A 10795-nucleotide genomic window follows, 5' to 3' on the forward strand; every position below is an offset into this window, starting at 1 on the left:
TATATATATATATATATATAGATATATACATATAGATATATATGTATATGTGTGTATGTATGTATGTATGTATATATATATATATATATATATATATACACTCACAAAAGAAAAAAAGATATTAAAAAACCAGTGAATACAATATAAGCACTCAAACTTGGCTAATTAAAAACCATTGCAATCTCCATAGGCTGTGAAATTACTTTCTGCTGCCCATCCAATTTGTAAATCCGAAGTTCAAACACAGAATAAATTTAGTATAGTGAAAAAGAAAAAGAAAAAGAACTATAGAGAATCATACATTCATTTCGGATAGGTTGGCAACTCCCAAAATTCTGCGATGCAATAAGCATGCATATTAACCGATCCTATATTTCTCGGCGAAGTTTCTCTAGAGATAGAGAAACTTAACGCCTACTTAACCTTATCAAAACTATACTATACTGCTTGGAGTAGAGAACAATTTAAGTGGGTTGGACAGTAGTAAAGCATATAACATTTGACCTGTACTAGTGATAAGCAAGTATCTCATCAGACCTTCTTAGAAATTGTATTTATCAGCAGATCATGCTAGAAATGTAATATAGTACATAGTTTCTTCATCCCAGCCCATCAACTTGAAGAATGATTATTGCAAAATTCCTACCCCAGTTAAACTAATATTGACCAGTTCAAATACAGATAGGAGGTGTGTAGAACCAAGTAACTCAGTAGATAATTAATTAGGGCACGTTAAAATGTCCTTTGATCAGTATTAATTCGAAATATAATCTATGAGTAGAAGATAAATTGAGTTAATGAGAATTTTAAAGGAAAATAACCCACATATTATTCAATGAAGAAATAATGTGTTTCAGAAAAATTATTTTACTTAAGAGAATAAATATTTAAAAATTAAAATAAGTGTTATATGATCAAGATAAAATAATATGAAAATTACATTAAGATTAAATTGAAAATAAATTAATAAATATAGAAAAATAAACAAATGGTCTAATTACAGATGAGGATGATAAAGTAAGACGTTCAAAAGATTGAGACTAAAACAATCACGACGAAGACACAATCCCATATACATCAATGTCTAAAACTGATAATTCCTGTAGAAGACTACAAAGTAGAACAATTGAAATATTGTGAACAAAACAGCAAAGACGAAGACACTAGTCTGATTATATCATTATATAAGAAATATCTGAAGAAGGCCAGAGGGTACAACGACCGAAATGTTGTGACTAATAAAAACAAAGCGGAAAACATTAATCTGACTATATCAAAGCATAATAATGATATTTTCTTGTCTTGGCGATTCAGTTAACAATTAATCATTTTTTGCTTTTCTGTAAAAAGTCTTTTCATTGGATATTCATGAATATAGGAACATGCATACGTATATACATTCCCAAAACATACATACATACAAATATACATACATACATGCATACAGACAGACAGACAGACACACACACACACACACACATACACACACTCATACTCTCTCACACACACATCCACAAACGCGCGCACATTTGGGTGTGCAAATACATTCGTTCCATTTCATATCTTTTTTTTTACTTGTATCAGCAACCATACTGAGACACCACCTTAAAGGTTTCAGTCGATCGAATCGACCCCAGTACTTGCTTTGTTTTAAGCTTAGTAATTAATCTATCATTTTCCTCAACCGAACCGTTATATATACGAAGGGCTTCTTTCGGTTTCAGTCCACCAAATTCACTCACATGTCATTGACCGACCTGGGTCTAGAGTAGAAGACACTTGTCCAAGGAACTGACCCCGGTATCACTTGTCAGAGGGACTGACCCCTGTATCATGTGTTTGGGAAGTAAACTTCTTACCACACAGCCACACCTGCGCTTAAAGAGGAAAAGTTTGCTTTAGATCAGTGGTTCTCAACCATTTCTTACCGCTAGATCCCTCACAATTTCTCCAAGTAAATATACAAACTTCCCCTGTGAGATGGCGACTAACAATATATAAGGATTGTGTGGTGTTAATTTTGTTGATTCTCTATAAAAGACAGACATAGTAAACTGAAGTTTATAGAAAGAAATGAAGGACATAACTTCTTTAACGACGGTTTAACAATATCGCCTACTTGGTAATATTTATTAAATTCAGTATTTCGAGTAATTAAGACGGCAAGCTAGCCGGGGAAAATGCTTAGCGGCAATTCTTCCGACTCTCTGTTCTGAGTTCAAATGCCGCCGGAGCCCACTTTGCTTTTCAACCTTTCACGTCAATAAAATAAGTACCAGTCGAGTACTGAAGTCGATGTAATCGACTTACTCCCTCCTCAGAAATTATTGGCTTTGAGTCAAAATCTGAAATCACTATTGCGAGTAATCCGAAGGCAGAATTGTTAGCACGTTGGGCAAAGCACTTAGCAGCCTTTCATCCGCCTTCACGTTCTGAGTTCAAATTGTGCTGCTGTCGACTTTGCCTTTCATCTTACCGAGATCTACAAAATAAGTACCAGTCGAACACTGCATTCAATGTAATCGACTTATCTCCTCCCCCGAAATTTCAGGCCTTGTGCCAAAATTTGAAATCAATATTACATGTAGTTCTATCTCACTGTCTGTTTTGATTATTTTTTCTTTTTACTCAGCTTATAAAAAGCCTGAAATTTACATTGTAGATAAGGTGTTGGCATTCCTTCTTGAGTCCTGGGTCCTGAATTTGTCAATGTGCTCGTCACACTTCAGTAAAATCTTTTCACCAAATATATGATTAAGAATATTAGAGCGGGCGAGAAAGTGTGAATGTGTGTGTGCTTGCGTGAGACAAAGAGAGAGAGGCGGGAGGGATGAGAAAGGGAGAGAAGGAGAGAAGGGAGCGATTCGTACCCATCTTACTGGAAATTGCTTAATCCACCTTGTATGTAGTCCGATTCGGATATTGTATTGGATATCAAGTATATATTCCAAAATTGGCTTCAGATTGGGCAGAAGGACATTATCGCTTTCAGAAAGGCATTGGTGCTTTCGTGAAAGGAATTCACTTCAAAACTGACTCACCGATCAGTTCAACGAGGAAATTACTTCACCCACGCATACACACACACACACGCACACACACGCGCACACACACACACACACACACACACACACACACACACACCACAGAGGCACATACATGCACACACACACACACACACACACAAACACGCGCACACACGCATTCGTACACATCCACACACGCGCACAATCAGATATAAATTGCATATCTTTTACTTTGCAATACGCACGCGCGAATACACCCACATGCACACACACACACACACACACACACACACACACACACACGCACATATTGCAGATCTCTTGTTTTTCGTTCATGTCATAAACACGGTATAACATACTGATATAAAAATTTTATGTGGTTAATACAACTAGAAATAATCCATACAATCTTATTTTACGATGTTGGGGGAAATTACTGAAAGGTTATGCAGTGATATTACACAGATATTCTATGATTAACATCAAAATATGACCAAACTAGATCGATATCTCTCTGTGTGTAAGAGCTGTAAGACTAACATGATGCAATTTTATATTGATTTTAATATTCACACTGACAAGAATGATATTCTGCTTGGGAATTCATTTTTTTTTTGAACTAAAAAAGAAAGGGTCGATTCGATAATGAATAACTTTATAAAATAAAACACATAAAAAAAAACAAAGAAAGCAAGCAAAGCAACAATAATTTGGAAGCATGGAGTAAGGTGTTACTTTTGAGTTTGTGATTTGGAATCTGAATCAATGCTCTTTTTATGTGATACAGTTTGTTTTATGCTCTGTTATTTCCTTACGGTTTATTTATGGTAATTTACATTGCTATATTTATGAATTGATAGTATTTATCCTAACTAGTTTGATTTGCACGAAGCAATTGTTTTAGTTTCAATACATACTCTAAGATCAAATTACTTGTCAAACAAATACAACAAAGAGATGACATTTTCATATGAGTCATTGTTTAAACAATCAAACGTTGCTGGACTAATTCACCTCCTGTCTTTATCGCTTCATTGTCTCGACACTTGTCTTTCTATGTCTGCATATAATAATAATGTTTAGCATGGTTCAGTTCCAAAGTAGAACATCAACTCTAAACACTGAGTTTCAAATCTTAAATCACTGCACGAGTACTTCAAGGAACATTGCTCTCTCACAGCTGACTGGTTTCAGGTTCAGTCTCGCTACGCGGCTCCATGAATTACTACAATAGCTTCGGCACGACCAATGCCTGGTGAGAGAAATTGATTGAGGGAAACAGCAGAAGTCTGTCGTATCTATACACACAAATATTTAACTTGTATGTTAGTGAAAAGGGAATCCAGCCTTGTTACGCTGATTCTGCCCGATGATTATGTCAAGTATTTCACGCGTCTGTGAAATACTTGGACACATATTGATCCAGGAGGAGATAATTCAGTGATTTAGTCATTCGAACAGCTGGAACCTTATTGTCAAACGAAGGAATGCAACACCACCACCAACACTGTCACCTCCATGTCACATCCTTCTTGAATAAAATGGATTATCTGGAATGCACAGTAGATCATTCTCTTTTTTATTGTGCCATATTATTCCAAATTCCAGCGTTTAAAGAAATTTGGTCATGTATGAATATAAATCGACGATATCGAACTGGGTGAATTTATATCAAATTTTGTCTTTAATCTTATTAAAACCCATTAACTACGTTACTACAGGTACTCCACGTGGTTTTCTTAATTTTGCAAATTACTGCTGTTAACGACGCACGCGCGCGAGTAAATATATTTTTATTACTGTTGCTAAGCGTTGTCGATTCACTGCTCGATGAAAGCCTCATCATGCAGTTATCAGCTTTTTCTCTGTCTCCTGCCAGTTGACAGAAATCCACACTTTACCAATATTGCTGTGCTATCTCTTTTGTGACCTTTCGTGTTTCCTTTCCGCCTTTAGGCACCATTCCATAATAGTTATTGTCTGGTTGGTTCTCTACCGGTGTCTTGCCTGCGTTCATTTTGTCACTTTTCCATTGGCGACAACATTGTGTATATTCGTCTGTTCTTTTATCCGTTTATTTGTCATTATGTTATGCGAAACATTGATATTTTTATTTTTTTACTGGCACACGGTCATTTCATCTCCGCTGTTAGTGTTCTTTTTCTGACCATATGCATTGGTGTAGAAATTTTCATTTTCAGGCAAACTAGGCGGTTTGATTTCATGCTGTCGCTGAGCATTTTGAAAGAAGTCCATCCTAAGATTAATTTCTTCTTTATTTCTCTAGTGTCCCTTTTTTTTTCTTCAGCGATCATTCTTTGTCCTTGGTATGTATAGTTTTCTATTTGTCCTATATCTCCCTTATGAACGATTTTGGCATCACGTTGTCATTTGTAATGAATTTTGTTTCACTCTTTTTAACTCATTCAGTCAAATGAATTTTTCCAAATATGTGAAAAGTTTAATTCCCATGTTGACTCTTTGTCGCATTCCATACTCATTTTAACAGTATCCTCTTTCTGTATAATTTGGTGACGGTCACGCTACACGTCTTTTATCTAGTAGATGTAAATTCATTTTATGCTGTCGTCTTCCAATGAAGTCAGTAAAGCTTGTAACTCTATCGAGTCGAAAGCTTTCTTGTAATCAATTCTTTAAATGCTATAGTATACACTTCAATCAGTTGATTGATGTTGTGTCATATGTAGTCGCTGGTGGAGAAACCGTTTCTAAATCCTACCTGTTCTCATGGCTGCTTGTTATCTAGAGTCCTTTCGATTCTTTTGGTAAGTATGCATTTCAACAACTTGTACAAATTTAACAATTAAGTTATTGGCAATTGTCCTTGAAGTTTCATTTGCTTCATTTTTTGAAGACTGTCGTTTCCTCTTCCCACTGTTCCCGTATTTTACTTTTGTTGACTCACACTGAGTATCATCTAACACGGTTTCTCTTAGTAAGTTCATCTCTCAACGACGGTATCATGATGTTGTCCCTGGGATTTACTTTTCTTGTGCTTTGACTCTTTATTTGCATCGCAGTTGATAATATCAAGCGTGTGTACGTGAATGTTTTACATCTCAAATTCTGTGTTCGAACACAGTAGAAGACCATCTCTCTCTCTCTATCACTCTCTCTCTCTCTCTCTCTCTCTCTCTCTCTCTCTCTCTCTCTCTCTCTCTCTCTCTCTCTCTCTCTCTCTCTCTCTCTCTCTCTCTCTCTCTCTCTCTCTCTCTCTCTCTCTCTAACACAATTTTTTGTAAAATTCCTCCACTCACATTATAATTTTATTCCAATCACAAAGTCTCTGTCATCTTTGCCGCACAATCAAATAATTCTATTTATCTCTGCAATATCAAACTTCTGTTCTTCATTACCCTTCGTGACATGCACATTCTGTACATTACTAGGGTTTTCACCAAGTTGCTCCTAGTCTCATCAAAGATGATTTCTCCAAGAAATAGAGAGAGACGGACAGACAGAAGAGAGAGAGAGAGAGAGAGAGAGAGAGAGAAAGAATAGAGACATAGGGAGAAAGAAGGGGAGAGATGGAGAGACAGAGAAGTTGCAGACAGACAGACAGACAGACAGACAGACAGACAGACAGACAAACAGAATTTGCAGAGTCATCGTCAGTATAAGACTGTTACTTTATGGACCTCTACATAACCAAATTTAAACCTACCTCGGCCATATATGTCAACAAAGAGTCGGAGCCAATATCACAAAATAATCTCTCTGACGGTCTAAGAACTCTGCCAATTCGTCTCCTGAAATACATACATACATACATACATACATACATACATACATACATATATGCATAGAAATGTACGTAATGTATGTATGTAATACATAATGCATGTATGTGTGTGTGTGTGTTTGTGTGTGTGTGTGTACGTCTTTGGGATATATTTCAGGGATTTCCTTTGCATATTTCAAGCCGAACAACGTGACAACGCTCTTTTGTTCAAGTCAAGACAAGCACTTGGAGTTAGTGGTTACCTGTATTCGTTAATATATGTATATATGTGTATGCGTGTGGATAAATTTGTATACGAAATGTGGATGTGCATGTTACGTCAGAACACAAGGGTGTATGCGTCAGTACTGTTTGTATATGCGTGTATTAGGTATTCCATATGCTTGTCCAACATGTAGACAACCATCATTATATGTGTGTGTGTGTGTGTGTGTGTGTGTGTGTGTGTGTGTGTGTGTGTGTGTGTGTGTGTGTGCGTGCGTACGTGTGTGTGTGTGCTCACGCGCGCGTGCTATACCTATAACCTGAAATTCTGCAACTTTCTCTGGCTTTTACTCATATCCTAATTCTTCAAATGCCGAAACTTAATATTGGGTTAAAATTTTGGTACAGGTAAAATTTTACCTGGTCAGAAAAAGAACACTAACAGCGGAGGAGAAATGACCGTGTGCCAGTAAAAAATAAAAATTATCAATGTTTCGCATAACATAATGACAAATAAACGGAAAAAAGAACAGACGAATATACACAATGTTGTCGCCAATGGAAAAGTGACAAAATGAACGCAGGCAAGACACCGGTAGAGAACCAACCAGACAATAACTATTATGGAATGGTGCCTAAAGGCGGGTGGGGGGGAAAGGAAACACGAAAGGTCCCCTAAAATTTTGCAATTTTAGGGGAAGGGTAAATTGATTACATCGACCTTAGTATTCAACTGGTACTTATTTTATCGACCCCGAGAAGATGAAAGGTAAAAGTCAACCTTGGCAGAATTTGAACTCAGAACGTAAAGACGGACGAAATGCTGCTAAGCATTTTGCCCGTCGGGCAAATGATTCTGCCTGTTCACTGCCTGAAGTGAAACTTAATATTTCCAACTTAAGATCTATTTGGCATAAATTCATGTGATTTTCGTTCTTTGACTAAGAGTTTTCTCTGTAAGAGATATTGGATGCATTCCTGTTACTTATCTATATTTATTTACTTTATCTTTCCTTTCGGGATTTTGAATTAAACATCAATCGGATACTAAAAATTATTGAGTTCATTGTTTTACCATTTTAACACTTTTATGTAAATTGATGTGAAAATATCGCTAAGATACAAGGTTTCAATTTGATGAAGGAAATGGATTGCGATTCCTGTATAGCTGAAAGATAATTTATTCTAGGATTGTGTCGGGCGAATTGTCTTGCAGTAGTTCTCTCGGGTGTTTATGTTCCTGAGTTCAAATTCCACCAAGATCAATTTTGACTTTCATACACCCGGAGTCGATAAAATAAAGTACCAAAGTACTAAAGGATTAGGGTCGTTTGCATCATCTAACCTCATTTTCCGTTCAAAAGTTGCTGGCTTTGTGCCTAAATTAGAAGTTATTCCATAATTATATAATTAAATATTAGAGGTAGAGTGCTGTTCCTCACAAGAATCTTTAAAATAACCAGTTATGAGATTTGTTAAATTCTTAATTATAGTATTTTGCTTGAAGAAACCTCTGAAAGGAAATTGATTTATTACTCGATTACTACTTTATTTTATTGACACTAGAGAAGTGAAAAACAAAATTGATCTCAGAAAAGACTGAACTCAGAACGTAAAGAGGCGTAACTAAATACCGCAAAGTATTTTTTTCGGACACTCTACCGACTCTGTCCCCTTCGTCATTGACTTCGCTAATATCCATAATATATCACATTAATTACATTTTTAATTCATGATTGATTGAATAAGTACCTGGAATTTAATGGGAATAAAGTCCTTCAGTTATACATTTTCTCTGCGTAATATACAACTTGTGCAGGCGCGTGGCCCAGCGCTTAGGCTGTTGCAACTCACGATCGCTAGGTCGTGAGTTCCATTCCCTAATTGGGCGACGCGTTGTGTTCTTGTGTAAAACACTTCATTTCACGTTGCTCCAGTTCCTGCTTCGATCTGTGGAGAATGTTGGCCTGCTCGCCTAGCCAGCGGGGTTGAGTTATTTGATGGCTAAAATAATGCAAAACGCATTGTGACCAGCGGTGTCTTACATTTGATAGCCTGGTCGGTCATGCGATAACGTAAATATACAACTTGTTTCAGTCCAAAACAAATAAATATTATCTTCAAGTATTTTGATATTATCTTCAGGTGTTTCTATATTATCTTCAGTTGTTTTAACACCCAGTGCTAAGTGGAAGTCGTCTCCAGAACGCTGGCCGCAGCGAAACGGCGGACAAGCAAAACATACTCATTGAATATGTGCGGTCGATAATGTTTACAAGACTAGCGTTGCTTCTAATTTATAATTGGATTTGTTCTTAGGTATACATTATCGTGATAAACCAACAAATGATTCTTACACTATTTGTATATAGTTATAAACTGGCGATTCAGTTCATCCTCGGTCTGATTCAGGTGTATGATATTGATAAACCACAAAAATGACAAAATATCGCTATCCATCGTTTCTGAAAGGGATTGGAGATGAGTTGTCTCGCCTGTTTAAGAGGAAATCGTCCCCAGGGCACTATACCGCAGTGAACTGGTGAACAAGCGAACTACATACATTGAATGAATAAGTGCGGTCGGTAATGTGCTGCATTTAATTCATAATCCAAAGATTATCTTACGTTAGTAGTTTTGTGCTAATATAAGAAAATTTTATCGACTGCTAAATACGTACCACCACGTGAAAACCAAAATATATTTTACGAAAATAATTTTTAAAGTTTTTTTTTCTTTACTAGCAGAAACTATTAAAGAAAATTCACTTCGCGATTTTCAAAAGCAGCAATATTTTACCACTATTTAAAAACAAACTATGCAAGATACCCAAGTTACAATAATAGTGACAAAGGAATTTCAAAGTACATTACCAGAATGTCATGAATTTAGCTAGTAGACTAATGTAGTCTAATGTATTCTAAAATACTTCCAAAGTGTGATTGTTTAGCAAAGCGAAGGAAAATTAATTAAATCACTCCGCATACTAATCCTGTTCACGCTTAATTTTCTAAAACAGCAGAGTTATCCCACGTACACTAAAAAAACAAAACACTTCAAGAGTTCTCTCCCTTGAAACAGTCATTTCAAAGATGAAGTTAAAATACGTTTTGTATTAACAGCAGCAATAAAACTAGAAATATATTAATTTACTGGAATGATTCAAATCTAATAAACATTCTCTGTTTAACAATCTCTTATTTATGTGCTTAGATTAAAGAGAGTTTTATTGATACCGAATATTATTAAGTTTTGGTTACATGTAATATCTAAGTTCATTTCAGCAGTGTTCGATCTTTTAAAAATAGCCTCGGTTATCTTCGTCAACATTCTGGCAAGATGAGGTGTTTTCCCTCAGTCCTGTTGCTGGTATTCTTAATTAGCGTCCCTTTTTTCCGGATTCGACGTAAGTTTTGCAAACTGTTAAGATGAATGATATACCACTTGTCCTACCCGCACTAATATTTACATTTAGCATCATGTCTGCACGCACGGAAGCGCGCGCGCACACACACACACACACACACACACACCTATGTATGCATGTACTTATGTATATATGTATATTTATAATACATGTATTGCCAAGATAATTATTTATAGGTGCAGGAGTGGCTATGTAGCTTGCTTAACAACTACATGGTTCCGGGATCAGTCCCACTGCGTGGGACCTTCGGCAAGTGTCTTCTACAATAGCCTCGGGCCAACCAAAGCCTTGTGAGTGGATTTGGTAGAGGGAAACTGATAGAAGCCGTCGTATATATATACATATATATATATATATATATATATATATATATAT

Source organism: Octopus bimaculoides, chromosome 11 (assembly GCF_001194135.2).
Source record: "Octopus bimaculoides isolate UCB-OBI-ISO-001 chromosome 11, ASM119413v2, whole genome shotgun sequence".
Taxonomy (NCBI): Eukaryota; Metazoa; Mollusca; class Cephalopoda; order Octopoda; family Octopodidae; genus Octopus; species Octopus bimaculoides.